The following is a 6410-nucleotide window of genomic DNA, read 5'->3' as shown; positions in this document are numbered from 1 at the left end:
ATTCGAAATAGCGAATTTTCGAGGTAGACAAACAATGACATCAAAATTCGAAGCAGCGAAATTCGCTGCATGTAGTTTTCACTCGACCATAGTTAATAAACTAACGCGAAGCGCGCTCCATCAAGGTCATAACAATTAAATAAATTATTTGAGCCGTGACAAAGTAAAATATAACTTAAACATGGCTTGGGGCAAATGAAAGTTCCTAAAACTTCAAAGAACACCACTGTAGAGGCTATATTTGCAGCATAAACAAGCGCCATACTAATGTTTTCAGAAGCCGACTTCGAAGAAACAAGACAGGGGTTAAACAAATAAAAGGTTTACTACTGAAAACATTTCAGCCTCTTTTGGATGTGAGAAAACTTTATTTATACCTTAACATAACTCAAACGAATTGCCTTGAGTAAGATTCTTGTTTACAGCTGTACATATTACAGTAATCAGTGAAAGCACATGGCGCGGCGACCACAAAGTTTACACGTCGATCGTACAAGAAACTTTTCGAACATCTTACCTTGTAAAATAAGTCCTACTTTGTACGCAAAAATATTGAGAAAGTAAAAGTCTTTCACCGCCTCCATATCTACTCTTTCTTTCGATCTAGTGGCTCAAAAAAATGGTGAAACATACGCCAGCACACGCTCGCCATGTGACTTGTCCGCCATGTTGAATGTTGACATACTGCTTTGGGCACGTGGAAGTCTGGGTTCAAGTATCACGGATTCAATATGGCGGATGTGTTTACATGTGCGATCGAAAAGAAGAGTATAAACTTTGCCACTTAAACATAGAAAAGGAGGAATCAAGTTTTATCTTTGAATCACAGACTAAGGTAGGGGGCTAATTGCTTGGTCGAGTTTTAAAAGGCTTTCTCCGGTAATGCTTAAAGTAAAATAAAACGATCTGTCATAAAACAATGGTCATCGTCTTTTAGTTTGAATAGCAGCACCTCAAAGAGACATTCTTTATAGTCATGAAGCAGGGCAGAGCCATAGCTTTAGAAAAGGCCAACAGACATTCCAACACAGCGAAAACAGAGCTCGAAATTTCGAAGAGAGTATTTCGAACAGAGCGAATTTTCGCTCGAATTTTCGAAGACAATTTCGAAGCAAGCGAAAAATGCTCGCGAAAATTCGCGACGTTTAAAACAATAGACGAAACGAAAAGTGCTACTTTTTCGCCGAAAATTCGCTTGGAACGAAATTTCGCAATTTTTTCGTCGAAAAGCCCCGAAAAGTTGCGAATTTCGACGAATTTCGTTTGCATTACTTTTGCACAGTACTGTAAAAGGGGGACTAAAGGCAATTCATAGTAAAAAAAAAACACTTTGAGCTAAGTATGCAATGAAAATTATACGGAAAAAAAAACATTTTAGAAGTGCTCAATAATATGTTCAGTAAGGTGTGATTACATGTTACTGGGGCGACTTTTATACCAGTAAGAGTTCATCCTGGTTCCCTTTTGTGGCTCTGTGTTCGTTTACATGAAACTGCCACAAGTTTCATACCGGAGTAAGTCATACCGGTAGGAGTTCACCTCAGTTTAATACTGTACCAGAGCCAGATTTTCATTCTGATACAAAAATTCATTCCCATGTCATGTTAATGTGGTATGACTCAGCTTACAGCAGTATAAAACTCACACCCCAATAAAAATGGCTTATGTAAACATGGCCTGACTTTTTCATCTCGCACCAAATTGAATGTTGCGCTGTATCATGTAAATACCCCTTTAGTCTCCTTTTCATATGGAAAGTCACAACTGGTTATATTGGAAAGAATATTTCACCGCCTGGGGATGCGTTAAGTCCTGTTATTTGTGGACAGTTGTTACTGGCCTGTGTCAAACACACTATTAACCTTTTTATTGAGAATGCACTTAGAATCATGAAACTTTAACTATTCAGGGTTACTTTCCCAAATGTAAGAAATTTGGTACTATTTGCAAAACGAAATAAGCTTTTAATAGCGAAGCGCGTGAGGTCTAAAAATAGAATGCAAATGAATATAACCACGACAAGGCTCAAAAAACATCAGCTTGTTCTGAAAGAAATAGAGGGAATCTAGGCGAAGTTTTCGTTTTATGAAAGTGTCTTAGGAATACCGGCTGCTTTAGAAAGTGTTTTAGGAAAATCGGCCGCCATTTCGGTTTGTTTGTCTGAGTCTTCTCTGAGTCATGACGTCATTTGCGCGCTTCGGTATTATTTTTACTTTGTGTAAATGTTTGGCAAAGTGTGTCAAAAGTCTGTGACTCCTGAGGGTTTGTAAATTAAAGTTTCATCTTTCTTGGTGCATTATTATATTTTTCTGCCTTTGATTAAATGCCACTGTGCAAACACTGCACTTTGATAATGAAATAAAAATTTGAAAGTTATTGGATATTTGGGAAAACATTTAAATTGAAATCTGGGTCCCAAAACCTTCACCAATATTTTGCCCCTATATTTTAGGAAGGACTAATTATTAAGTGTGCAGTCTTTTGGCAGGGGAACTTTTCAAGAATGTAAAAATGGGATTTGTCAAAGTTGGTGGGAATTAAACCATTTTTTGTTTCATTTGAATAATATAGTACTAATGTCTGGGTGAGAGATGAAGATTACATCTAAAGCTTTATAACGCTGTAAGCTCCAAGCTAAAAAAATTAAGTTTCACCAAGTTCTACTTAACAGTTTACTAATGCCTTGAGAAGAATAAGAAATTGTCCAGTCTTGGGAATTTTAAGGGTTAAAATCAGAAGATTTTAGAGAAGTTATTAATATCATGGACTTCACAAGTCATCTTTTATAGATTGTGATATCATACTGCACCTTGCAATAACACGCAAACTCTGCTCAAGTCAACAGTTATGTTTTTCACTGCCCTCGATCACCTAAGCGGACCTCTCAGGAAACAAAAGTTAACGTCAACCTGTTCGCATCACTCAGTTGTGATGGGTATTTTTCAATCCATTTTTTTTAAGGTTTGTCGGCTGTTGCTAGAATTATAATTGAAGGCAGTGACAAAAGCAATCATTAGGTGGTTTTTGAATTTCAGAGTTTGCTTGTTATTAAAAGGTGCAATAAATATGGTAGTAACTCCATGATAATAGGTAGATTTAGCAAAGACAATGCAGTCCTGACAGTGCACACACAAAGTTGAAAATGCAAACAGTGCATACTGTACTGAATATTGCATAACATCCAATCATCTTGACCTAAAATTTATTTGAAAGATAGCAGTGTGTCCAAGCTATTAGGGGTGTCGAATGGTAAATGCGAGACTTTGCGAGCCGGCGAGACTGATATCTTTTCTGCGAGCCCGAGAACTTTTTAGCCTTGAAAAAGAAATCGAGACTCCGAGAAGGCGTCAAAGAAAAATTCGAGACGACGAGACCCTTGAAATTTGGCTAAAATTTTGCGAGACACAAATTTTTTGAAGGACCATTCACCACCCCTGCTATTCCACTTGCTGGCGTAATTCCTTATTCAATGTCACATTATCCTTGCTAAATTTGCGTTATGAGTAATATTGTCATGGCATTATTATGACCAAGGTTGTGTTTGAAAATTTAGTTTCAAAAGTTAAAGGATTTTCTTCTCATTAGCAGATGCCACCCAGACAACTGATATTAGTGTTATTTAACATTTTAATGGGTTATAGGAATATTTATTTGTATTTAAGTACTCATAGTCCAGGGAATTATTAGGACTGCGTGTTCCAAATTTATGGAAAAGGACTAAGGAACAGTGTTTAAGGCAACGTATTGTCGAAAATCCAGTAATGGGCCATTAGTAACCTGGGGAAGGACTGTAATTTCATTTTCTGCACACAAATGTTTGTTTTACTCAAGCTTTGCAGGAGGTTTTTGGGCCTTGCAGGTAGTTGCTGCTGCTTACACTTTTTCATTGTGAACAGCTCCTTTTAAAAAAATTTTTGTGGCTATTTGACAGGCTACACCTTTCGCCATTGTTTCTAATGGTCCAGCCCTAATGTATTGTTTGTAATACAACTAAAATAATTTTGTTGATGTTGAGTTGTGCATCCAATATTTTGAAGTGACGACTGTCATTTTGGTAGCTCTTAAAACCAGGGGCACATTTTGCCTACATGATGACAGAGTAATAAATATATGACTAGAAAAACAATATTGAAATTGTAATGGATAACCTTATTACACATTTTTCTTGCGAGTAAGAGTGGTATTTGGCTTTTTACAAAAAATAAAAAAAAGCCAATTTTTTTTGCAACATTGAATTTTCTATTTTTAAGAATAATGAACAATGCAAACATCATGTGTAATAAGGTGGTCAGTTTAGTGACAGAGGGGTCAAGCTGGAGGTATGGTAAGACTTTGTACCACTGCCAATTATCCTGTATGCTTGAAACTTTTATTGCGATTTTCCTTTTTTACTTGTTCAATATTTTACTAATATTATTTGTAGTATACGCAATACAACATGTTTAATTTTCCATTTTCCTTGAGTTTTATTTTCTTGCTGGCACATACAAATTTCAGTTTTTAGAAATGTTATCTTTTACATATATTTTAATGTTGTTTTAGAAATTATTTTGACACTAGAAAAGCAATATCATGAGTAAAGATTTCCTTGTGTTTATCTTTTTACTGAATCTTATAATTGTTGAAGAATTTCACACCTTATTTTTTCACTTACTTTAATTAAAGATGTTTTAGTTAAACATTAAAATAAAAACTAGCGATAGTTCTTGTTCTGTACTTATATCGCTAGTTTTTATTTTAAAATGTTTTGAAAACACTTTGGCACAGAAAAGTATTGCTTTGAAATAAAGTCAAATATAGTCCTTTAAAAGTCAGGGAGTAAACATGTGAAAATTTTCTATAGTTATAACAAATTTAATTAAAATCGAAGGTATGTAGTCACTTTTCCATTTTGATGCTGGCTTTTTCCACTAGCCTTAGTACTAAACAAATGTTTAAAAGCTTCACCACCTTAGATGGGCTTGCTTTGCCTAGTTTCATTTCATTTCAGGTTAATTGTGTTCCTTACTGCAAATTGGTAACTAGTACATCCCATTTCATGTACATGTACATTTTTGTTTATAACGGGCAAACAGCCTTAAATTATATTTTGAAGAAATGTCAGTATTTTGGTACTTAGTGCAGTTACTTAGCTGTTTTGCGCTGACACATGTTAATTGCTACTGTACAATGTAGTAAGAGGCGTCCTATGTCGAAGGTTTGATCAGAATCAAATTTTGTGTTGTTCATTGCTTTGTTAACCCATTAAATTTAGCAGATCCCAATCAATTTAGTTTACATGCTTTAACTGCAGGTTTTTTCAGCAATACTGCTTGTAAGATGTCACGCTGATTGTGCCCATGAACATAATAAAATTATTATTTTTAACTGTCTTTATTTTTGCAAAAAAAAAAAAACGTGAACCATATGTAAGCAGTCTCGTAAGTTATTGTGGTACATTTGTTGTGTATTCACATAGTGGGATGATAATAAAGTTCACTTTAAACTAATTTGTTCTTGTGTGTTACAGAGTTCCTCAATGGTTTTAAAGTGGCCTTCCCCATTAGGAGGATATACTGTAAAATACTGGCTATAAAAGCCCAACTTCATAAAGGGCTTATACCTGGGGGAGCTAATACCTGCATATAAGCCTTAAGTCTTTAATGTCTTATGACCGCAATCATGGTTGCTACCCATGAATAAAACAGAAATTCCCACATTGACTTCTTATTGAGCATAATTAATTTATTTGGCATAAAATAGCCTCTATTTATTGACCCAAAAAGTGGTCATTAGTTCAACACTTATCAAAACCTGCAGCGGTGTAAAAAAAATTACCTTACTAGCAAAAAATTAAGAATTCCCTGACTTTCCAAAGTGGACCATTTACTACCACAATGATCATTTGTGAGTAGTATCCATTGGATTAAAGTTAAAACCATTTTTCCACATTAAATTTTGTCATCAGGCCCTTGATAAATTTCACAAATTTCTTGTAATATATCAAACACGAGACAGCGTTTTTCATCACATTTCCAAACACCGAGAAGAGAGTTGAAAGTACGACGCGCAGCGGAGTATTTTTGACGAACTTCGAGGTGTTTTGAAATGTGATGAAACACTCTGTCGAGTGGTTGATATATCTCAATCGAAACTAAAACTACAACGAAAACAAATAAATGGCACGCAATGCATGCAGAAGCGATGACGTTTCACAAGGGGTCTTACATAATTTTGAGGAAATTTGTCAAAATCGTATCGTAAATAAAAGTAGCTGACACTTTGTGCGTGAAAAAGACTGTTATCCAACTGCAGCTTACATTTTTCAAACATAAGAAGCAATGTAAGTGATTGTATAAATAGCATAGCATAGTTAGGATCTGATTGAATTTAAATAAATACAGTACTTATAAATTCACAGGCAAAAGATG

The sequence above is a fragment of the Oculina patagonica genome, chromosome 11 (genome assembly GCF_052425735.1).
Source record: "Oculina patagonica isolate OP01 chromosome 11, crgOcupat, whole genome shotgun sequence".
Taxonomy (NCBI): domain Eukaryota; kingdom Metazoa; phylum Cnidaria; class Anthozoa; order Scleractinia; family Oculinidae; genus Oculina; species Oculina patagonica.
The sequence above is the reverse complement of the archived record's forward strand: the minus strand, read 5'-3'. Positions refer to the sequence as shown.